A 24,712-nucleotide genomic window follows, 5' to 3' on the forward strand; every position below is an offset into this window, starting at 1 on the left:
GAATAAAATGCTATTTTAGTTCCAGGTGACAACAGGTATTTCCCTAAGATCTTTCCTTTCAATTTCCGGAAAGTTAACTTACAAAAGCTAAGAGTCTCTCTCCTGACTTTGGAGTGGTCCAGTGAGCACGCTAGAACTGGTCACTTCAGATTTTCTGCTTGCCTGGCCCAGGCGATGCTGGCCCTCAGGGCATCTTTGTGCAAAGTAGGAATGCAGCACCTCTGCCCGCAGGAGCAGAAGGCCCGCGCTAGGGTGCACGCGAGGTGAGGTGACCAAGAGACCGAGAGCTGGGTTTGGCCCCACATATGCCCTCCTCTGGGCACCTTCACGCACAATGCTGCATGAGACAGTCTGACCTGAAAAGGACCTCTCCTTATCAAAGCAACACATTTCCCTTCTGGCAGGTCTCATTTCCACCCAAATCAAGGCTGTGTCTGGAATCCCATTTGCTGCCAAGGGCCAGAGAGAATCTATCACCGGCCTAGTGTCCTGTCACCAGGCCCCGGCCCCAATCTCCAGGGCTGTCAGAGCTCACAGGTGGCTCATTCCCCAGGTCGCTGTCGCGGCCAAGCCTGTGTCTAACCATCTGAGCCCTCCTCGGGGAGCAGCAGGTGCCCTGCAGCCTTTCTCTTTCCTTTTTCTTTTTTTATGACTAATTGATTTTTTTCACCCTAAATGGTTTTTTATTAATAGAATTTTTTTTTTAGTAGTTTTCGGTTTACAGAAAAAGTGAGCAGAAGTACCAAGTATGAAGAGTTCCCATAACTCCCTCCCCCCACCCTCGTCTCCCCGTTATGAGCATCTTACATTAGTGTAGTACATTTGTTACAATGGCTGTATTATTGTTGTTGTTGTTGTTGTTGTTGTCATTAGTAACTAAAGCCCACATTTTACATTAGGGCTCTCTCTTTGTGTTGTACATTCTATAGTTGGACAGATGTAAAATGACCTGTATCCATCATTACAGTATCAGATAGCATAGTTTCACGGCCCTAAAAATCCTCTGTTTCTTTCCTTTTTTATTAATTCTGCTTCTCTAAAAGGCCCGCAGACCTGCTTCATAGGTAGCCACATCCGAGGCCTAGTGGAGTCTTGGCTGCTCTCAGATGTATCGGTCCTTGCTTACACAGGGGTTAGGGGGCGTGGAGCAGAGCTCTGGGGAGAGGAGTGCCGTGAAAAGCGGCCTTGTCGCTGAGAAACAGCAGCAGCGTGGGTGAATTCTAGTCTCAAATCACTGGGTGGGAGAGGGGGGGCGAAAACATTCCTCCTGCAGCCACTGCGAACCCCTCGCTATTGTGCTCATCACTGCGGGGTAGGGCCAGGAAAAGGAGAAAGAGCTGCTCGCCCAGCGGCGTGGACCCGGCGTGCGCAAAGCCGGCGGCTTTCTCGTGGGACTCGCCCCTGTGGGCGCGGACGGACAGCGCGCCTCCTCCCCTGCATCCCAGCCGGTGGAGCAGGCCGGGCACACAGCGCGCCCAAGCCGCGAAGCAAAGATGCTCTCTTTCAGACTCCTTTTTTGCCCCACACTTCACCTTCCCCTGGCCAGGGTGGTCCCTGGCCACCAGAGTTAGAGGACTGACCGTCTGGAGAGCAGACCCGCGGCCACGTCCCGGTGCATTTGCCGCCACTGCCCCAGTCCGTGGATTGGGTGTTCAGCCGCACCTCTTCCCTACAGGGGAGGGCATGCGAGTAGGGACGAATGCGGGGCCAGAGCAGGATGGCTCGGACATGGGGCTCTCTGTTCCATGCGCTCTAGGAGCACAGAGCCTGATGCCTACATCTCTGCCTCGGGATTCCAGGGAGAGCCTCCAGGAAGTGGTGTGGGAAGGGGCCTTGAGGGGCAGCCAAGTGGGATCACCATATTTGGGGGATGGGTGTACGGAGGAAGACCAGCCGATAAATTTGAACTTCTCTGTTGAAACGTAAGACAATTTGGTGTAAGTATTGTGCATGCTAGGTGTTTGGGCACAGAACCAAGCACGGGCTTTCCCCGCTCCTCGAACATCGGGTCCCCAGGCTACAGCCAGCCTATTCCTGGAAGTGGGGGTGAAGGGGCCCCCCACGACAAGGAAGTCTGTCTGGTTTCCACCCCGTGGGCGCCCTACACTCTCTGCAGGCCTGTCCACACCTCTGCAGGTCACAGACCCAAGCCAGTCTGCAAAGGAGGTAGCTTAGAAATGCACGCTTTATCCTACACAATCGAACTAAAGGGATTTGAGAAGCAGTGAAAACAGCCATCTTAAGAGTCCCAGAGTGTAAAAGATGAGCACCCCACCTCCTCTGACCCCTCTGTGGCCTGCCCAAGTCCTCCTAGCGTGGCAGCCGCTTGCAGTCACCAGGGGCAGAGTGGACACCAGGACCTGTGGGCCCGTGCCCGCCCTGGAGCCTGAGCTGGCGGGAGAGAAGCCGCCAGGAGCACTGCACCCTCACTCTTAGAACTCTAAGGAGAGGACCGGAGAACGTTTCTCCAGCTCTGGTCTTGGCGGCCTCTAGGCAGAATGGATGGAAAGAGGTCCAATACAAAATATGACATCAAATCCACCCACCTCTTGTGTTTCTCCGTGAAGGTGGCTGCCAAGAAGGGAGGGTTAGGAGCCAGGCCGGATCTGCTGGCTGCTAGTCCCAGCTCAACTGCTTATTAGCTGTGTAACCCCGGGCAGGCTAGTCTACCGCTCATGGCTTTATCTGTAAAACGGAGGTGCAAATAACACAGCCAAGGACCACAGAGGGGTGTCATAAGAAGAAGTGAGCGACTATGTGCATAGCCCTTCGAACAGCGACAGGCACGCGATAAGCCATCTATAAAAATTATAAGACACCATCAATCTATAAAACACTTCAGAGGACTTGAAGGCACTCTTTTATTTATTTTTGCCAGAAGGTGAGATAGATCTTTTCTCTCTCTTCATGCGTGGTGACAAAAGCCACCTGGCTTCTCAGGGTTTGTATTAATCAAGTCACATATCTCACTTTCTGATTGACACCATTCCTGGTCTTGTTTCCTGTGGCTGCGGAACATCCTCCCTCACTACCAGACAGACACCAGCTCCCTTATCCTCACCAAACTCCAGGAAACGGGCTCACATTTTACAGAGCAGGTACATCAGGAAAAGGAGACCGTCTCCGTAGGATGTTCTTGCCTTTGGCTATAATAAGACCCTAAGTTTACTTAAAAAGCATTAATAGTGAAGATAAGGTAGGAGGATGTTGTCAGTTCTGTTGACACAATCCAGCAAATATTTTTAATAATAATATTAAATATTAGTTTAATATTTAATTGTTTTTTTAAACATAATGTTTAAAATCCAGTACACATGTGTGGACATGGAAATGATAAGATGTGTTTCAGAACGTGCAGTCTTTCCATATTCAGAATTAGCATCCTCAATCAATACTTCTGGGCTGCTTCACCATTGCCCGTATCCATGCTGCCCTTTTTTTTGCCCTCTGATGAACACCTCAGAATCTGGAGAAATGGGTTTTGAGAAATCTCTAGTACACGTTTGAAAACCTTCGAGAAATTAGACTGAAAGCAGCAGTAATAACAACAAGAAAAACACATCTGTCTTGGGGAGCGTGTGAAGGGGATGTGCAAGAATCCTTTGTGCACACCTGCTTGCACACACATACACACACACACACACACACACACAAGCACATACTCAGGGTCAGGCTGAGGCCCCACAGGCCTGAGGAAGACAATGTCACCTTTCACCGTGGTTCGGGAAACCCTGCTCTCAGCTGGAATCTCATCTTGGCAGCAGAGCATGCTGCCTGGGACAATGCTCCCAAAGGTCAAAGAGAATTGAATTGTGTTTCTTTTAGCATTCGCCCAGAGGCAGCCCCACTTCACATGTCACAATAAACCAACCTCAGAGAGCTCCTTTGGGGCCCTGTTTAATTCACTTAACTTTTGTTGGCAATGGAAAGCGGCCCGCCACCTCTGATGGCTTGAGCAGCTTCATCCGAGTCACCTGCCTTCCCTCACGTGCATTAGCGGGTGGAATGGGAACAGCAACCTGCTGTTCTGGACCACAGCCACGCAGCCAGGGCTGTAAAATACACTCTGGCTCCAGCCCTGGTGGAACACTCGTCTACAGAGGCAAAATCCCAGATTTGTACCTTGCCCGAAGCACAGTGGCCTTTATCAGGGGTAAATATCTTGCAGCCGCCTTCTATTTAGAAGCCATGAAAATCAGACCCCGCAGTCTTGCTTTTCCTTGATTCTCTGGACCCGTTTGTCCAGGTTATATTGGATTTTGCCCCGGAACCATAGCTGCCACTGGTCCTTTATGGACTTGTACGCCTTCAAGCGTCTGGAAGGCAGCTCTTCTGTCTCCTCTGTCTGGGTTCTCACAGAGCCGAACCCACAGTACGTCCTCAATAAAGGCTGCGTGGAGACCAAGGGGATGAATGAGCGGAGATTTCAGCGTGGAAGTCAGAGGCCGTTCTTTGAGGCATGTTTGGTTCCAGCATCCTGGGCAGTGACTAAGCAGAGGAAGCCTGCTGAGGACCGGCAGATCTGGCTTTCATCAGTTCAGAGATGGGCTAAGAAAGGAGAACAGGCTGCCTCGTCCACAAAGGCTGCCACCTCCGTGTGCCAAGAGGAGGGTCGCAGCCTGACTTGTCCTACACAACTGCAGTCTTAGTCACACCCCCAAAGCCGGCCGTTACCATGGGTCATCTGGAGACTACCTGGAAGATATTTGCCTGTCGAAATTGACATTTTCAGAGGTCATGGGGAGACAGGTCTTCAAAGTCAGTCTTTGTTGAGAAAGGACACACATTATTCTAGGTTCCAAAAGCTCCCTGAGTCTCTCAAGAGCCAGAGGTGGCCAGCTTGACCGTGGAGTTTGAAGAGGGCATGGAGGACTTCATCACGGAAGCCTCGCCCAGCAGGAAAGGGAGGTAGACGCCCTTCTAGCCGAGAGGAGCTGCTGAGGAAGAGATGCGGGGAGCAGACGGGGTGTCTCCTGATCCCTCCTTGCAGAGCTGGGTTGTAGAAAGACCCAGCCTGGTGAGCAATGAAAGGGCGAGATGAGAGAGGCTCTGAGAGGAGTAGGGACCAAGCTAGGGTCTAAGAAGCTTCCTCGTGCTGCTGGGTCCACACCGGGGAGGCAGCGGCCGTGGAGTCTATTAGGTAAACAGCCTGACTCTCCCTCTGCTTCCACGGGGCCTGAAAAGACCCAAGGCTCCTATGTGCGCCCCGCAGGGAAACAGGTGTAGCTGTGAGCCGGCCTCCCACGAGGTCATCATCACAGAGCCTGGGGACAGATGACAGACAAGGCGGAGACTGAGAGGCAAGGCCAGGGAGCTCCGAGCCGTGGCCGTCCAAAGGACAGGGGGGCTGGCCAGACCCAGTGGCGCCCAGTACTGGACACTGAAAGACAGGACCAGGCCAGCCCCAGCCCAGCCAACACGGGCTGTGTCTCAAAGGCTGGGTGAGTTCAGAGGCCCCGCCACACACCACGAGAATCCATACGCTTCTCCCTCTTCCAGCTGCCAACCTGGGACAAAGGAGGGGAAGAGACACCTTTTGAGAAGGAAATCTGAATTTGATTTAACCATGTATTTACCCCCCACAAAGTGAGTTAAACCAAAAGAGTCCAAGTTGCTTTCGGCTGGCCAGTAGGGTTCATCTCCATTCCGACCGCCCTCAGCAGTAAGTGATGAGATCACTGTAGAGAACTTAAAAAATGAAATAGATTACCGTTTTCTGCACTCTGAGTTGCAGCCTTAAATCTTTCCTCTGCTAAAAGTGTGTGCAATACAGGAAGCCCAGCACACAGAAGGAGCTTAATTCATGCCACGGATTTAATAAATATTCGTCCTGGATGTGCTGGGAAGCTCTGCCCATGGCAACACTACCGTCAGGAGGAGGTTGTGCCAGAGAGAAGCGCACATTGATATGTGATTGGGGATTAAGAGAAAAGACCACTGCCTTTGTATCCCAGAGGCTCAGGTTTTCCAGGCCCAGCCCTGGCACTGAGCAGCTGTGGGAGCCTGCCGAGTTGTTAAACCGTTCTGGGAATCTGTTTCTTCCTTTAATATGAGGCAAGGTTGAGACAGTTTCTAAAATTTTTCCATTAATTAGTAAAGACGATCATGTCAGTCCACAAGCACTTACTGAGTGCTCACCAGCTGCCAGCCGCAGTGTTACTTGCTTTGCTTGCATAACCCCAATTCACCCTTAAATAGGCTTATGAAGGAAATAAACCTGTTATCATCTGCATAAGATATGATTGTTTACACAGAAAATTCCAAAAGTCTATAAACAAATTATTAGAAATAATAAAGTTTAGTGAAGACGTAAAATGTATATACATCAAAAAAGTGGGAAATATAATTAAAGAGACACCTTTATAATAGTTTCAGAGAATAGCAATACCTTGTGAATAAATCTAGCAATAGATGTGTAAGACACGTAAAAGGAAAAGTATCAAAATTTATTAAGAGATAGCAAAGAATAAAACTAAATAAATGGAGAGATATGTCATGTTTATGGATAATATGACTTAATATATAATATGATCTGTACATTCAGTGTAATTCCTATCAAATTCCCCATACTTTTTTAATAGAACCTGAAAAAATGATTCTAAAGTTATTTGAATAAGGACCAAAAATAGGCAGGATGTTTCTGTAAAAGAAGTGAAGGGAACTTCCCCTACCAGAAATCTGAACTTTTATGAAGCTGGAGTAATTAAAACACTGCAGTATTGGTTCATGGACAGAAAAATTGACCATGGAATACAAAGGAGATCCCAGAAGAAGACTCATGCAAATAAAGAATTTTGGCTTATCACAGAGGATAAAGGAGCTCAGTGAGGAGAGGAGAGCCTGATCAATAAACAGAGATGGAAACAATAGTTACCCCTGTGAGAAAAAAAGAACTTGGCTATCTCCTTCAAGCCACAGTTGGAAAATAACCCCCAGATAGCTTAAGCAAGTAAATGTCAAAAAGAAACTTTAAATTCAGAGTAGATGGTACAGGTGGCCATCTGTTACACCTTCCAGCAGCTAAAGGTTTTCTCAGACCAGCACAGAAAATTGACTATAAAATGATAATTTTAACTGTATCAAAATGAAGAACTTTTTTTCACCAAGAGATACCTTTAAAAAGTGAAAAGACAGGGTAGAAACTGGAACAAGATATTCATAATATCGACCACAAAGATTTAGTATCAATAGCACACACAGAACTGCTACAAATCAATTTTTTTTCAGAAAAGCACAAACAACCTAGGTTAATAATGGGGGAACGACACCAAGAGGCATTTCAGAGAAGAAGAAACATACATGCCCAATAAATTTATGAAGAAATTCACAAAGAAAAATGCAAATCAAGATCACAATGAGATAATACTTTATACCCACTCACTCAATTAGCAAACAGTAAAAATTCTGACACTATTAACTGTTGGAGAGGATGCATCTCATGGCATGTAGATTGGTGCAAACTCTTTAGAAAATGGTTTGGCATTATCTCCTAAAGTTGGACTGCCACATGCTCTCTGTCATGACTGCCTTTCAAGGTCATAGCCAAGAGAAACTCTTAAGTGTATAACAGCAGATGTGCACAAGTATGATTATAATAACTCTGCTCTATCCAGCACGAATCTGCATTCCGTCCTTCCCGCGCACCTCAGTGGGAGACTGGGTGACTACAGTCTGGGATATTCATTCCCGAGGATGCAGCAGTCGGGACAAATGACACACTATAGGATGGATGGGTCTTAGCAGTACAACACTACCTGAAAAAAGTAAGTCCCCCAAAGTTACATGTAGAATAGCATATTTATAAAGTTAAAAACAATTAAGATAAAAATATGCATACCTTCTAGAAATACACACAGAAGCATGAAACCAAGTAAAGGGAAGCAGGGGTATTAGGATGATAGTGACCTCAGGAGTGGCGAGAAGGGGTTCCTAAGATATCGGGGACCACACAGTGAGATGTAGGTTACTGTCCTAGTCAGAGCTTTCAATCTGGGTGGTGGATTCATGGGTGCTCTTTACACCATTGGAAATAACTAACGACACAGCTAAATAAATGACAAAGCCAGACACAGATCAGAGGTGGAGACTGTCATAACCCAGGATGGCGATGAATCTAATTCTTTGAGTTCTGAGGGATGGGGAGGGGAGTTAATGTTGTTATTATCTGCATGTTACAGGCAAGGAAACTGAGGCGCAGACTGGTTAAGCAACTTGCTCCAGGCCACACAGCTAATAAACAGCAGAGTGGGGACCCAAAGCCAGGGCATAGATTACCCCCATGCAGTCAACAAGCAGCCATGAGTCCATGAGTTTAGACGCAACCTGTTGACTAGACAGAGGAGCCCCAGTGGTGTCCATAATGAGTGGGTCTCCCAATTTAAACCCAGATCATTTCTTCCCACAGCCACCCTTGAGGTTTCTCATTTGCCGTCGTAACCTGGAGGTCTTGGAACACTCCCATGAGCTGAGATCCCACCCCCACACACATTCAAAGTATTATCTGGCACCTCTTCAAATCATTTTCATATTCTTTTGAGCAGTTTCATTTTCTAGGCCTGTTAGTTCAGAACTCATTCATAGGGTACATATGAAAGAAATGTTGCTCAGCGATGACTAAGCATATGAGTAAGTTTTTATTTTAATAACACCATGTAGGAGGTTTCTTTATAAATGAATGGGGAGAGTAGGGGGAAAGCTTGCAAACTGCCCACAGACAGGAGCTAAACCCTGTAAAAGCAGGCTAACTCAGAATTACTCTTTTCCGTTTCAGGGCAAGCTCTGTTCTGTAACATCTTTTGCAAAAAAACAGTGAATAATCTTTTTACATTGCAGCTCTTAAGAAGGTGTGCTGTCCCAGTGAGTGGGAATTTGTGGACCGCAGAGACAGACGGCAAGTTTACGAGGATCCCATTCTGGTCGGAGATGTTCGTGCCCCAGAAATGCTCGTCTCGGCATCGAGGAGGACTGGCTGCTCTGTGCTTAAGCACCATGACTTTGCATTGCACTGAGCTGCTAAAACCCATCTGCAAAATCACTTTCAAAGTGATTGGGCCATGACAGGACTTACCACGGGCCTTACACAGCATCGTCCCTAGAATGACTGGGCAGAGTCAGGAAGTGCTGGTAACGGCTCTCTGTCCGCCAGCTTGCACCCTCAGTCCTTGCCTGTCACTGAGGTGGCGCCATCTCTAGAGGGCAGCACGTAGCAGGTGTAGCTGAGGGTACACAGTGTGTGGACGGAGTGGAGCCTCCAAAGGGGGCGCTGGCAGCGGTCGTCTTGGAGTTGGATTCCCTCCCTGCCCCCTTCTCCTTCTAAGTGAGGGTTTGTTGTGACCTCAGGACAGATCTCCTCACTCCCTTTTCCATGAGATGGCCCCTGAGCCTCTCACAATGATGGAGCAGGGTCTGGAGCCCACTGGCCCCTCCCTGGGTTATGCCCAGCAGGTGCCTCAGTCTCTCTTGGAGGACTGACTCACCACTTTGCAGTAACTTCAATACCCACTTCTCTCTCTTAGACTTCCCTGACCACGGGGACACAAAGGTCCCACATTCCCAGCTAATGATCATTTCCCTGCCAGTGGTCCAAGGGCCAGGGCCATCCCGAGCCTTCCCAGGCAATCCCAGTGCCAAGGGTCTGCCTAGGGTCCACTCCTAGGAACGAAGGTGAGATCTCATCCCCACCCTTCTCTCCTCCTTTCTCCTGTAGATCCTGGCTGTCCCTTTTCCCTGAAATTCTGCCAGTGGCAAGGCCAGGGACAGCAAAGTTGAGGGCCATGCTGGGGGTGGGGAGGAGGTGCTGCCGCCCTGCCCCACAGTCTTGTGGGGGACCGAGGTGGGGTGGGCCCCCAGCCCAGAGCAGCCTCTTGTGGGGGGATTTTCCTAAGGAGTGTTTACCCCCATTTGAAGATCCTGAGCCCTTCTCTATGTTATGGACTGAAGGCTTGTGTTGCCCCCAAATTTGTATGTTGAAGACCTAATGCCCTAAAATGATATTTGGAGATTGGACCTCGTGAGGGTGGAACCCCTACAATGGGATTAGCGCCCTTGTAAGAAGAGGAATAGACCAGAGGTCTCCTCGTTCTCTGCCTCGTGGGGACACAGCAGGAAGGCACTGTCTGCAAACCAGGAAGAGAGCTCCCCCGACACATGGAACCTGCCCATCCCCTTGGTCTTAGACTTCTCAGACTCCAGAACCGTGAGAAATCAATGTCCTCCGCTGTTGGAGCCACCCAGTCAATGGCTTTGGTTAGAAGAGCCGAGCCAACTAAGAAATCCAACCCAGCCCTGCCTGCTGTGGAGCGAGCTGCACAGCTCCTGAGGACTGCGGTGCGCTCTGGCGTCTGGAGCCGACGAGGGGCACGGGCCGCCCTTTGCCCTGGCGACCACACCGCAGAGCAGCACAACCTCGTGTGGGATCTTCCGTGGATCTCCTTCTTGCTTTCTCAGTAAGCCCACTTCCACCACAAAACTCACTCCCACTTCCTTTATTTTTTAAAATTAACTTTTTTTTAAAAAAAGATTGGTACCTGAGTGAACATCTGTTGCCAATCTTCTTTTTTTTTCTTTCTCCCCAAAGTCCCCCAGTACATAGTCGTATATTCTAGTTGGAGATCCTCCGAGTGGTGCTAAAATTAGCTGTTTTTAAAATTGCAAGTGTGCGAGCATCATAGATATTCAAAAGCTACAGAGTTGTGTAGGTAAAACGTCGGACTCCCCTCAGCTTCTCCAAATCCTCTGCCCCGTGAGCGCCCACGGTCACCAGTCTGGAGGGGCCACCTCGCAGCCTTTTTCTCTGCACGGATCGTGGGTGCAGCTGAGGCTAGAGACCTGGAAATGGGATCTGGGAGCGGGTCCAGCGACCCGTGTTTTGAAGGAGCTGACCCTGTGCACCCGCTTCTCTGAGGCCACTGCCCCATGTGGTGTTAATTCAGCCGCAGCCATCAGGAAATGACCCTCCCCGGGAGGTTTGACTCTGAGGATGCAGCATGAGACATTCTAGAAGAGGAATGGGCTGCGGAAGCCATCCCGTCACCCTAGAGTGATTTTCCCCTGCATTGACTGCGAGGGGAGGGGCGGGGGCTGTCATTGGCTCTTCAATGCTCCTTTTATTTTCATCATTAATATTTCTTAGGGTGTGTGTCCCGAAAGTAGCAGACTGGTAGCTCCTGATGTTTGGGGGTCTTCTTCATGACATTTTATCTCACCTAACTTTCATCTCCAAGTTATTGATTATGGGTGTATTTTTTTGTTTAAACTAGCACTAGGATCATCTCTTGAGTAGTTGCTTCAGGATATACCATTTATTTTAAAGATTGTAGCACAGCAAATGTTAAAATGACTGCACGGCATCAGCAAAACTCAAGAGTCATGAAGCCCATGGACAGCGTCGTTGACACCAGAAAGCCGAGGCTGGCGGGATGTCTGTCTTACCCATCCAGCCGCTGAAACGGACAACAGTCCACTCACGCTCCCCACCCTCACCTTGCCACTTGGAAATTATGTAATATTTGTTTTTCAGCTACAGAAACTGTATTATTTCAAAAGTTTCACATCCCCATGATTCCAATTTATGTAAAATTGACCACATGGTTAGGCAGGAGCTGCACTCCATTCTCTCTTGTTGCCAAGATCTCCATCAGCAGGCTGTGTGGCCCCTCACCAACCAGAAGGCCAATGAGTAAGGGGTCCCCATGTGGTCCCCACTGTGGTCCCTTAGTCTTGCCCCAAAAGACTGCGTGGGCTGCCAGCCCTCAGCATGTCTGGGCAAACCGGGAGGCCCGGCCCTCCCAGGCCAGTGTGGTGGAGCTTCTTGGAAAGGGTCCAAGGTGTTAGAGAGCGTCGTGCGCCTGTGCAAGTGGAATAGTGTCCCGGTGTGCTGTGCTCTCAGACCCAGCCTGCTATGAACGTGCTGTGGCAGAGAGGCCCTGCTCCCGAGAGCTCTCAGCTGCGAAGCCTTCCTGCCTACACTCAGGCAGCCCCAGGGAACCTGACCATCACTACCAGGCCGGCCACCCTCTCTGCCTGCCGCCAGCGTTCTGGGGGGCGAGCACACCAGGTACGTCGGTCACTGATTCTGCACCTGCCAATCAGATGTGGACATGCCAGGCAGTTGGTTTATAGACTCTGCATCATCCTGGGCAGTAAAACAGTGCCTAAAGCTGTCCTCATTGCCTCCCAGGCCCAGCGTTATGCCAGCTGGGCCAAAGCTTCAGGACAGGTCCTGCGGGGGTCACCATCACCCTGCACCTTCCCCCATCACAGTCCAAAACCACGCTCTGATGTTGATCCTCTTTTGGTTCCTGTGGGATGTGCCACAGACCACTGAGGGTTTAATTCTTTCTCTTTGTTCAACGTTCTTATTTCATTTGCATCTTTCCACTAAAACTTTCTCCAACAGCTATCCACTATGAGAAATTCTTCAGTATGCATGGCACCACGTCAGGAGGCAGCTCTCCATGCTCCACCAAACCAGGCTGGTTGCCCTCAGGTGCCTGGTGGCAGCCCTGAGATTCCCACCATGTGGGACACGTGTGCAAATCGGGTCCCAGGAGCCAGTGGAAACTTCCACTGCCTCAAACTGAGACCAGGGGCACCTGTGCATTACAGAGACCTGATGACAGGAACTGGACGAAATGGCATTGTGGTTGACGATGCAGGAGCCTGGGGTGGGGTGGAGATGGGGCTGTTGGAGGAGGGGCCTGGGGGGAGAAAAGGAGGAAGGGGCAGAGGAGAGAGAAGGTGGAGGCTGGGGACGAGAGGATAGAGGGTAGGGGTGAGGAGTTTCTGAAGAAAGCACTTGAGAACTAGAGCCAGCAGGGCGTCCAGGAAACAGCTGCCAAGGGGGAGACCTGGGCAGCCGAGGGTCAGTCCACAGTTAAGGTGATTTATTCCATCCTGAGGAGGTCCCTGGCAGGGTCTGAGTTTGGGCGATAGACCATCCATCACAGCCATCCAGCAAGGGGATCTGTCCCCAAGCAGAAAACCAGGGCCACCAGGGCAAGTGTCCCTTTTCATCACGGCAACTGCAACTTAAGCCCTTAACAGCATAAGCTTTCACATTTTAGAGTCGTTCTGATAAAACCTATCCTAACCACAGCATCAGAGTCATTTGAGGCCAGAAATGGCTCGTATGGCAAGCGGAAACACACTGCAATCCTCCCGTCTATATACTTTATAAATACTTATAAAATGTATTTTTGTATGTGTCAGTACCAGGTTATCACATTTTTATAACATCATGACGATCTCTCAGCACCAATGCATGAATGAAAAGAAATATTATAAATTGTACCTCCCTTAAAAGTTCTGTTATTGAACTTTAAAGAAAGTATTGAAAATTATGGTATATCTCAGAGGGACTGAGGAGTCGCCTGAATCCCAGGGAGGACCCCTCAGAAATGCTCACTAGCACACACAGTGCACGGCTGGAGGGGCTGGCATACGAGAACTGTCTCCCCAGAAGCTCCAGGATCTGAGGCTTGCCACCTTGCCAGAACATTTAAGTGTCTGCCCAGGAAAGTGCCATGAGCAGTGCTGAATGAGACGCTCTGCTCTGGGGTTGAGCCAGGAAAAGGACTGGGACCACCTCAAGAGCAAGGGAAGACAGGAGGAGCTCAAACGACAGCAGAGCAGGCATCAAGGGACCACGTTATCGGGACCCTCTCGGGGCACTAGACAGAGGGAGTCTCACAAGGCGCCACACTGTCCTCAGAGATGCCTGGTCTGAGCCCCCCCACCTCTGTCTAGCCCCTTGCCTCAGTGCAATTTTTCTTTACATCCCTTATTGCATGTGATATTATATTATTTCATGGCTGTTCATTTATTGTCTCTTTCTCCTTCTAGAATCTAAGTTCAGTGGCGACAGAGCTTCACACTCTCACGTAGATAAACACCCCACTCGGCATTATTCATCACCCTTGCCATCACCATCATCGTGGACGCAGTGTGCTCACCTAATTGCCACAACCCCGTGCTGTAAGTGACTGTCCCCCCCAGTTACAGATGGAGCCTCCCAGGGGCAGCCCGGAAGGTCCCACAGCTGGAACGCAAGCCCAGCTCTCACTGAGTGACGTTGGTAATATCCAGGGTTTTACGAGGTACAGGAGGGTGGGTGTGGCTCCCCCAAAGCTACGTAAAGATCCTCCTCCAGCTGTGCCTGACCGCTCTGGCCTCTCATCTCCATCTCCCCCACTCACCTCCACCCCTCTCATCCTGCAGAACAAACAAGTCTCAAAGAGGGTCGAGGGAGGTAACAAATGTTTTTTCTCCTTCACATTCATGAATTTCCCGCCTGTTGCATCCATAAGGATGCTCTAGAAATGAAAGACGGGCAGGGAGCTGACACTGATGCTGCACCTGCCATGCGGCAGTCGCTGCCCTCGTGACTTTTTTGTCTGTCACCTCATTTAATCCTCACGGCAAACTTTTGGATTTGTGATCATTCCGACTTTACAGACGAGGAAGCTGAGAGACACAAAAGCAAAGAGCGGAGCAGAGAGCCACACCGAGGGCCGCGTGTTTCCAAGCCTGCTGCCTCTCCTCCCATGAGAAGACTATTAGCGGGAGCCCAGAGGGAGTGGGGCCTGAGCTGGGGAGGCAGCACTCAGAGAAGACGCCCGTGGAGCGCCTGGCTCTGGGACCACCCAGAATCTGCGGAGGAATCCGGGGCAGCCCAGGTTTAGCCCTGGAGGCTGGCTGGATGTGGTGCCACCAGCAGGGACCGAGACCCCAGGGAAGAGAGGATTGGGCTGCAAGGCAGCAGGTTTGGTTAGGACGTCTCGAGGTTTAGGGAGACTGATCGCCAGCTTCTCTCTGGGCTGATTAGCACCCACAGAGGCGACGCATGATGGCTCAAGGGCAGAGGGCGGCGTAGGTGGCTGCCTCATAGCCTTGGACACTGGCACCTTGTGGCTGCAGTTCCCCACACCCACGGGGTTTTAGTAGCAGAGCTCATGACCAGACTGAACGTCAGCGGTCCAGCCAGCAGTGCGCGCCTGGGCACCACTCTACCCAGGACCCATGTGAAGGAGGCAGCATGGGGCAGTGGTTGGGGGAGGGGGGTGTTGAAGGAGAATGGAATAAATGAGGTACAAGCAGGAACAACCAGTCCCTGGGCTGACTTCTGATGCTAGGCCTGAAGAGTGAACTTAGGGATTCCTGGAACCAAAAATAAGTCCACATGACAAGGGCGTGCCTGAGGAATGTGGCATTTGTGCTGGGAGATCAGGCTAGAAAGAGGAGATGAGGGAGCCTGACCCTCTCGTGTTTGATAAAAGCTTCTCATGCATGCCCACGGCTTAACCCAGCATTTGCAGAGCGCAGGGAGCTGCCAAGCTGGGCAGCCAGCTGTGGCCACACACACAGCTGGATATACAAGTATGCATTCTTGCCCATTACTAGCCGTGACATCTCCAACGAGGCTCAAAGTCTCAGGACTTCCATTTCTTCCAGTAGAAAATGGATAGAGGGGTTCTGTCATTTTTGTTTGGAGACCATTCTCAACACTTTAAAGACACAATCTGAATCATCGTAAAGGCACACGGGTTTGGAATGTTGTGGATGTGGTGTCCTCAGCGGCCCTCCCAGGTCAGAGGAGAGGCTGAACACCATCTGTTGAAAAATTCAGAGCAGAGAGGGACTTCATCCTGGCGCCTGCTGCTAACTGGCTGAGTCTGGTTTTAGCTCTAAGCCTCACCTTCCTCGTGTATAAAATAAAGCCCTTTAGGAGATCAGTGGTTTTCAGCCTCTTCCCAGTAGAATTAGGGTCTTAAATGCAATTTTGCACTTAGCTCCAGCAATGACAGAGTCACATTTATTAGCTAGGCGTTGTTGTAAGAGCTTTATGTGTATTAACTCATTTAAACCTCACAAAAGCCCTATGTGATAAGAACTAATATTATCCCCATTTTTCAGATGAGGAAATTGAGGCACAGAGTGCCCAAGGTCACTCAGCTGGTGAAAGTCGTGAAGCCAGATTCAAACGTTGCTCCCAAGGCCTGCTGTTTCAACTGCTATTTCTCAACAATGAAATGCTCTGCTTGGTCTGGAGTTTGAAGGGCTGTGGGTGAAGTTCCTTCTTCTAGGGTTTTCTTTCTTCCCCTTTCCTTCTGAGAGAAAAGCCTTAGGTTTCACACACTGCTCGGGGCAGTCGGAAAAGCTCCCTTCCAGCTCTGAAATTCAGCCATATCCCTGATTACTAATCTCTCCTGGAGGTGTCAGGACGAAATGAGAAATGCACATGGGAGGGCGTTGGGGACTCCGGGGGGTGCGCAGGTGGAACAGGGGCCGGCATAGAGAGCTAGCACTGTTTTCAGTAGCCGTAGTCGTGCTGTTAGCCAGCCTGGGAGGGTCAGCTGAGCATATTAAAACTGTGCACAGGGAGTTGCGTGATAACAAAATCAGGAGAATGAGGAAAGAAAGAGTTGGGACCAGAGTGATGGCAAGAAAAGAAAAAGGACTTAGCTAAAAGGCTAAGGGAAGCTACATGAGAAACACTTGAGAGAAGCGATGGGGAGGAGGAGAGGCAGCCTGCCCAGGTTTGGGACTGGCAAGCAGTTGGGTGGAAGGGAGTGGGCGAGGGGGATGGGCTGAGGAGAACCAAGCCCCAGAGAAGCTGCGGGAGTCAGGGCAGGAGACTCCCGTTTAAACCAGTGATATTGCGGGCTAGGCTGGCATCCATTTGCACAGCACTTGAACAATGTAATTGAAGGATTTCACTTATTTTCAATTCAAGAAACAAACCGACGGCACACAGGCAGTGGTGTGCTGGTAAATGTTTAACAACCGGATCTCCAAACAGCAAGCTATTGATTTATAGCATTTGCTGATTTCCTTGGTGTAAATACTCCCACGATGGCCCACATCAAGCTACCAACATGATGATGTCACCGAACTCAGGATTGGGGAGCGGTGGGCAGCCCTATGCCATCGTACAGTATAGTATTCCCACCGTTCGGATACAGGAGATGTAAATAACCTCAAGTGCATAGATAACAGTCAACTGTAGTAAAAGCATTAGGAAGTGATAAGTTTTGAGCTCATTACCATTCATTCCCTTTACTTTTGATATAACTGATTTAATTGAAAGTTTATATAATTTTTAATAACGGCTGTAGTTAATAATGAGCTCACAAAATTCCTAGAGATCTTAGAGTTGGCTCTGGCAAGCCAGTACCAGCGGCTCTGCACCTGGTGTCTGCTGAGGAGGGAGGAGGAGATGGGGCCCACAGGCCAGGAGGGTCAGCCCAGGGCCCTGCCATGCCCACGTCTCAGGCACGAGGGAACCACACGGCTCAGAGCTCTGGGGCTCCCAACAGGAAGCAGGCGCTGAGAGAGTCTAGGAAATCACGTGCACTGTTAATCCCAGCAGACAGCTCCTGTTCCAATGTACACTTGAGAAAAGGAAGCACGCTGGCCGGGCGGGGCCTCCCGGGAATTTCAGGGATGTTGCTACAACAGGCCATGAAAGACTCTGACTGTGGGAATGTGCTGGAGGGGCAGCAGCTGGAGCAAAGAGAATGGGGGCTGGGGGACTGCAGAACCTACTGGAAAGGCCTAACCACAGGCAGTAACTCTGGCCCACCACCTCCCAGGGCCGCTGGATTCCTAGCCCTGAGCAAGACACTCACTAGGAATTTCTTTTCTTTTTTAAGTCATTTTATTGGGATTATAATGGTTTATAACATTGTGTAATTTCAGGTATATTTTATTATTTAACAATTTCTGAATTCACTTCATCATGCTCACCCCTAGTAGTCTAATTTTTATCCTTCACCATACATATGTGACCCTTTGTCCCTTTCACCCACCACCCCCAACTCCCTTCCCCTCTGGTAACCGCTAATCTGTTCCCTTTATCCATGTATTTGTTACCTTCCACATAGGAGTGAAATCATGCACCATTTGTCTTTCTCTGTCCGGCTTATTTCGCTTAACATCACACTCTCCAGGTCCATCCATGTTGTTTCACATGGGACAATTTTGTCTTTTTTCTGGCTGAGTAGTATTCCATTGTATATATATCCCACAGCTTCTTTATCCATTTGTCAGTTGATGGGCACCTGGGTTGCTTCCACGTCTTGGCTATTGTGAATAATGCTGCAATGAACATAGGGGTGCATGAGTCTCTTTGGATCATTGATTTCAAGATCTTTGGATAAATACCCAGTAGTGGGATAGCTAGATGGTATGGTATTTCTATTTTTAATTTTTTGAGAAATCTCCATCCTGTTTTCCACCGTGGCTGCACCAGTTTGCATTCCCGCCAGCAGTCTATGAGGGTTCCCTTTTCTCCACATCCTCTCCAACATTTGCTGTTTTTTGTCTTGGTGATTATAGCCACTCTGACCCATGTAAGGTGATACCTCATTGCAGTTTTGATTTGCATTTCCCTAATAATTAGTGATGTTGAGCATCTTTTCATGTCTGTTGGCCAAGTCACTAGGAATTTCTAAAGGCTGAAAATGTTGGGTCGAGAGCAGGGGGGTACGGGAATGCGGACATGAGGAAGAAAGGTGGCCAGCATTGAAGCTCTTGGGCCTGAACTTTGCCTTGTGGGCCTCTCCAGCTTTGTGAAGCGGGAACACGGAGACCCTAGGAGACCCCAATCTCCTCAACTGTCAAGCAAACCATTTCACCCTCGCCTCCTGACAAGCCCAGCTTTTGGTTGCCCAGGTCTCAGGCCAGCAACAATCAAAAGAGGACCCACAACAAGGCTGACAGAGGCATCAGGTCTGGGAGAGAGGGCCTCAGGAGGCGGAGCCACCTCTAGCCTGGTCTTGCCCTTGGTCCACCATGAGACTCATAGATACAGGAGGGGCCCAGGCTAGGTTATCTCAGAGAATCAGCAAGCCTCAAGTCTTCACACAGCGCAACCAGCAAAGAAAGTGACAGCAGTGGCTGGGACAAGCAAATACAGGGCAGCGAGAAACGGGAGGGCTGCCAGATAAAATACAGGGTGCCCAGTGAAAGTTGAATTCCAGATAAACAACAAAGGATTCTTAGTGTAAGCATGTCCCAAATATTGCACAGGACATATTTATACCAAAAAGTTATTCATTGCTTATCTGATATTCACATTTAACTGGGTGTCCTGTGTGTTTGTTTTTGCTAAATCTGGCAACCCTAGAAATAGATCTCTTTTATCCCCTTACCGTGTCCATCTGAAACTTAGCCAACACTCTTTCCTCAAAGTCAAGACAAAGCTTTTACACCTAGGTGGCCTCATGGACTTTGTGCCATTCCACACGACCCTGGGCAAACAGTTCATTTCATGGCTCAGGACAGGTCACCAGGACAACCAGCGTCAACGTGGAATTGTAACACAAGTTCCTGCCCTGGGCAGGCACTGTGCCAGGTACCTGTGTTCAGCTGTTACTCAGCCTGAGTTTGGTATGATCCATCATCATCCCCATTTTACAGACAAGAAAACTGAGTTCCAAGGACCAAACCAAGGCAAGATATACAAGATTTGAAATTCCTTTTTGCATTGCTTTACTCTTTTGTGATCAAACCATCCCATGCTCGTGATTTAAAATGTGGAAAGTACAAATAAGTGTAAAAGAAGCCAAAAAATGGCATCTATGGTCCCACTCTTACGGGAAATTACTGCTAAGAATACGCTGAAATCAGTATTCCCAGTGATTCTACTTTGAAAAGGAAGGCGCACTGTTTCTCTTCTTTGGAGATACCTTCTCTGATACCACAAGACAGACAAAGCCACCTGCCTCCTGCAGGATGTAACATCACCCCTTCCCCAGCGGGGGTCTCCAGGCCACCACAGCCTCCCCTCCACCACATCCTTTAACAACTGACGTGAGAGTCCCACCCCATTGATACATGTCTTCTTTCTCTGTTCAGACCCAGGGCTTGGCCTTGCTCTCGTGGCTGTGAAGACACTGAGTGATCCTGGTCTAGTGGAGCCCCATCTCACACACACACACTCACTCAAACACAGCACTTGCCCTTTGTGCTGCTTCGGTATGAAGATTCACTCCACGTGTCAAACATCCACTTGTGACACCTAAGGAGGATGGGGCTGGGATCCACCCAAAGACAATCCTGCCCTACGTCCCACATGTAGGGGTCTCACAGATGGGTCTCAGGGGATTGAAGGCGGCTAAGCCCTCGGACAGCCCCTGCACAGAGACATCCTGTGCTACTTCTCCCTGCACAGTCATATGTCGGCACATTTAACCTTGGCCCAATTCAGACTCTCAATTCTTTGCATTTGAAATCAATTCCTAAAAGCATGGTTGATTGCTGTTTCTGGGAAAAGGAAAGGGATAATGAACTTCACAATCAAGGTGGAGGGGAAATGCGATGTGAGCAGAGCTCACCACCTCCTCATATCTTCAAATCCTCACTTCTGCTCATTCTCCCTCCCTTTCAGAGAAGCACCATTTCCAGTCTCCAGGGAAGACAAAACAGATGGGAAGTGCTGACACCAAGGAAAGTTCAGGTTTACTACGTTGTCCCCAGTTCAAGAGAAACATTTTGCTGTTTCAAAATCAGAATTCATCTTATAATGGATGCGAACATTTGATGTGGTGATGGTTCCTTTTGCCCTGAAAATGCTGTTATTAAATGAGTAATGGCATCTTAGAATGCAGGAAACGTGAAGGTTATTCAGCTTACTACCAGAAAAATCATAGGTTCCCACATGCATCTCCTCTCCTTCCCCAAACCCCACTAAAATGATGGGAAGCATACAAACAGAATGCTGCTCATTCACTGGCAAAGAGAACACGGGGGAGAATTTGGGAAGGAGAGTGAGGAAGCCGTCATCTATGTGCCTGCAGAGCGGGCTCCAACAGGAAGGGTGCAGATCCCCGGGGGTCTCTCCTAGGGCTCCGTAGCAAGGGCTCCAGGTTCCCATGGAGATGGGTGCTGATAAAAAGAGGGCCTGGAAAATAGTGTGTGTATAGAGCTGTCGACCCTCCAGATCCCCTCCTTAACCCATAGGGCCAGGCACCCCACCAGGACATGGAAAATGGCCGCCTGTTCTCAGTCGTGATCTCATGTGGTAAACACGAATGAAAACGGTGCAACCTTTCCCTGCCCTTGACCCAGCACGGAGCAGCCCCAATGTGCCATCCCACTCTCCCCAACCCCACCCCTGGCCAGGCTGGAGAATGTCCAATGCTGGCACTCGAGGTCCACTAAGGAAAGACCGACTTACTGCCTATTTACCTTACAGTGAAGCCAACCGGTCAACAAGCCCGTCCTCTCCCCACCCCACAAACACACTGGGCTTCCCATGAAAATTGATAGATGGAGTCAGGGTCACCCAGCATTCAGAAAATCTCTCAGTGTGAGAAGATCCAAAACAAAGAAAAAGAACCAAGGAGGTGCAGAGAAAACAGACAATGCAAAAACATCCAACACAGCGGTAATTCCATTTTAAATTAAACTTCTGCCACAATAGTTCAATTTTTACCTACCATTAAGTATCATAGATATAGATCTATCTAAAATTATCTTCAATTAATAAATCAAAGATTAGCAGTCAAAACATATTATATAAAAATATGGAAGTAAATACAAAAAAAACCCCCAACAAAATAGATGAAAATGGCTGTGTGGGATGAGGAAGGCTGTGGCAAAGTCTGCTGTTTTTCAATATTTTTTAATTAAACTTTTAATTTGAGGAAATTGTAGATTTCTACGCAGTTCTAAGAAATAATACAGAGACCCCAGGTACTCTTTACTAAGTTTCCCCCAGTGCTAACATCTTGCAAAACTATAGGATAATATTACTACCAGCATGTTGACCCTGGTACAGTCAAGATACAGAACATTTCCATCACCGCAAGGATCCCCCATGTTGCCATTTTATATCCACACCCACGTCCCTCTCGCCCAGCCCACTCCTTAACCCCAGGCAACCACTAATCTGTTCCCCTTTTCTACAATTTTGTCATTTCAAGAATATTATATAAGTGGAAAAATTCAGTATGTAACCTTTGGGGGTTGGCTTTTTACTCAGCATAATCATCCGAAAATTCACCCAGGTTTTGGTGATATCAATAGTTTGTTCCTTTTCGTGGCTGAAAAGTATTCCATGGTATGGATATACCACAATTTGTTTAACCAGTCACCCACTGATGGCTATCTCTGTTTCCAGTTTGGGACTATTATGAATAAAGCTGCTATAAACATTATTGTACAGGGGTTTGTTGAACAGACATTTTCATTTCTCTGCGATAAACGCCCAGGCATTTCCAATTGCAAGGGCATATGGTAGGTGCATGTTTAGTTTTTTTAAAAGCTGCCATATTGTTTTCCAGAGCAACTATAACATTCTTCATTCCCACTAGCAATATGAGTGATGCGGTTTCCTACATCTTTGCTGGCATTCGGAGATGTGACTATTTTCTATTTTAGCAATTCTGATAGGGGTATAGTTACATCTCACGGTGATTTTTATGTGTATTTCCTTAATGGCTAATAATGAAATCTTTTCTTGTGTTTACTTGCCACCTGTACATCCTGTTTGGTAAAATGTAGGTGCATCTTTTCCTCCATTTCTAACTAGATTCTTTGTCTGTTTGTCTACTGCTGAGTCTGGGAGATTTTTACATATCCTAGATATAAGGCCTTTGTCAGATATGAGTTTGAAAATATTTTCTCCCTTTTGCAACTTATCTTTTCTTCCTCTTGACAAGGTCTTTCACAGCACAAAAGTTTTTAATTTTGATGAACTTCAATATATTGGGGTTTTTTTCTTTATGGATGGTGCTTTTGCTATTGTATCTAAGACTCTGCCCAGCCATAGGTCACACAGATTTTCTCCTGTTTCCTTCTAAACACTCTATATTTTTATGTTTTATATTTAAATCCATGATCCACTTTTTAAATGTTCAGTAGAATTCTCAAGTGAAACAATCTAGGCCTGAAAACTCCTTTTTTGGAAGCTTCTTAATTATAGATTCAATTTATTTAATAGTTATAAAAATATTCAGGGTATCTGTTTCATCCCGGTGAGTTGTGGTAGTTCCTGTTTTTTGAGGAATTGGACCATTTCATCTAAGTTGTCAGATTGATTTGAAAAGCTGTCCTTAATGTCCCCTTATTAACCTTTAATGACTACAAGATCTGTAGCTGAAACCACTATTTTATTTCTGATATTAGCAATAGGTGTGTTCTCTATTTTTATTTTTGTCAATCTTGTTAGAAGTTTATCAATTTTATTGATCTTTTCAAAGAGCTTGCTTTTTGTTTCATTGATTTTTTTCTCTGCTTTCTCTGTTTTCATTGATTCTCTGATTTCATTGATTTCTGCTCTTAGTATTTCCTTCCTTCTGTTTGCTTTGGGTTTATTTTGCTATTCTTTTTTCATGGAGGGTAGGAACTTAAATTACTGATTTGAAATCTTTCTTCCTTTCTAATGTAAGGATTTAGTGCTATAAATTTCCCTCTCAGCACCACTTTAATTGCATCCCACAAATATTGATATTTCGTGTTTTAATTTTCATTCAGAAGTGAGTTTTTAAAAAATTTCCTTTAAGACCACCTCTTGGACTTGTGAATTTCTAGGTGTTTTGAAATTTTAGTTTTAATTTTCTGTTATTGATTTCTAGTTTGATTCCATTGTGGTTACAGACCACACTCTGTATGATTTTAATTGTTTTAAATTTGTTGACATTTGTTTTGTGACCCAGAATACGGTCTATTTTGGTGAATGTTCCATGGATGCTTGAAAAAGAGTGTGTATTCTACTGTCAATGAATGGAATGTTCTTTGAATGTCAATTAGATCCTGTTAATTGATGGTGGTGTTCAATTCTTCTATATCATTACTGAATGTCCGTATAGTTTTAGAAATTGCTGAGGAGGGATGTTAAAGTCCCCAACCATAATAGTGCATTTGTTTATTTATTCTTTCAGCTCTTTCAGCTCTGCTTTATGTATTTTGAATCTCTGTTGTTTGGTGCATTTATATTTAGGATTGCTATATTCTTAGTGTTTGACTCTTTCTCATTATACAATGTCCCTCTTTGTCCCTGGTAATATTCTTTGTTCTGAAGTCTCTTTTATCTGATATTAACATATCCACTCTTCTTTTTTCATTTAATGTTTCTGTAGTATTTTTTTGCACATTCTTTTGCTTTTACTCTACCTATATGGTTAAATATAATGTGATAATCTTAAAAACAAGCACATAGTTGTTTCGTGTTTTTTGTTCTTTATCTATCCTGTCAACTTCTGTCTTTTAATTGTTGAATTTAGATCATTTGTATTTGCTTTGAACACTTCCTCTTCACCCCATTGATGAGGGATTCCCATCCTACAGCTCTCTATATATGGGATGGCTGAACATACAACACCCAACACTAGACAGATGAGGTCAACTGCAGTTTATTAATCACATACACGCACAGCCTGGGGAAGGAGGATGGTGTACCATGCCAGGCCACACAGGTGTTGCACTCGGGAATAGAGTGAGCAAAGAAGGTCTGTGGGAGACATACTCTGTGGTAACAAGAGGGTGAGATAACCCCTGGTTCCTATGAGAGGATGTGATTGGCTTGTTTGAATAATCTCGTGGCTGGACAAGGATCTGAAGCCTGCACTTCAGGGATGAGCAGCACTGTGCCTGGTCCCTGTGATGAGGAGGGTTGTTTGGCTCCGGGACCATGTCCACAGGAGCCCAAGTGGGAGGGAACCTGCAGTTAGACCATTTGAAGCCTTGTCAGTCTTCCCCAGATATCAAA

Source organism: Equus przewalskii, chromosome 14 (assembly GCF_037783145.1).
Source record: "Equus przewalskii isolate Varuska chromosome 14, EquPr2, whole genome shotgun sequence".
NCBI classification, from domain to species: Eukaryota; Metazoa; Chordata; class Mammalia; order Perissodactyla; family Equidae; genus Equus; species Equus przewalskii.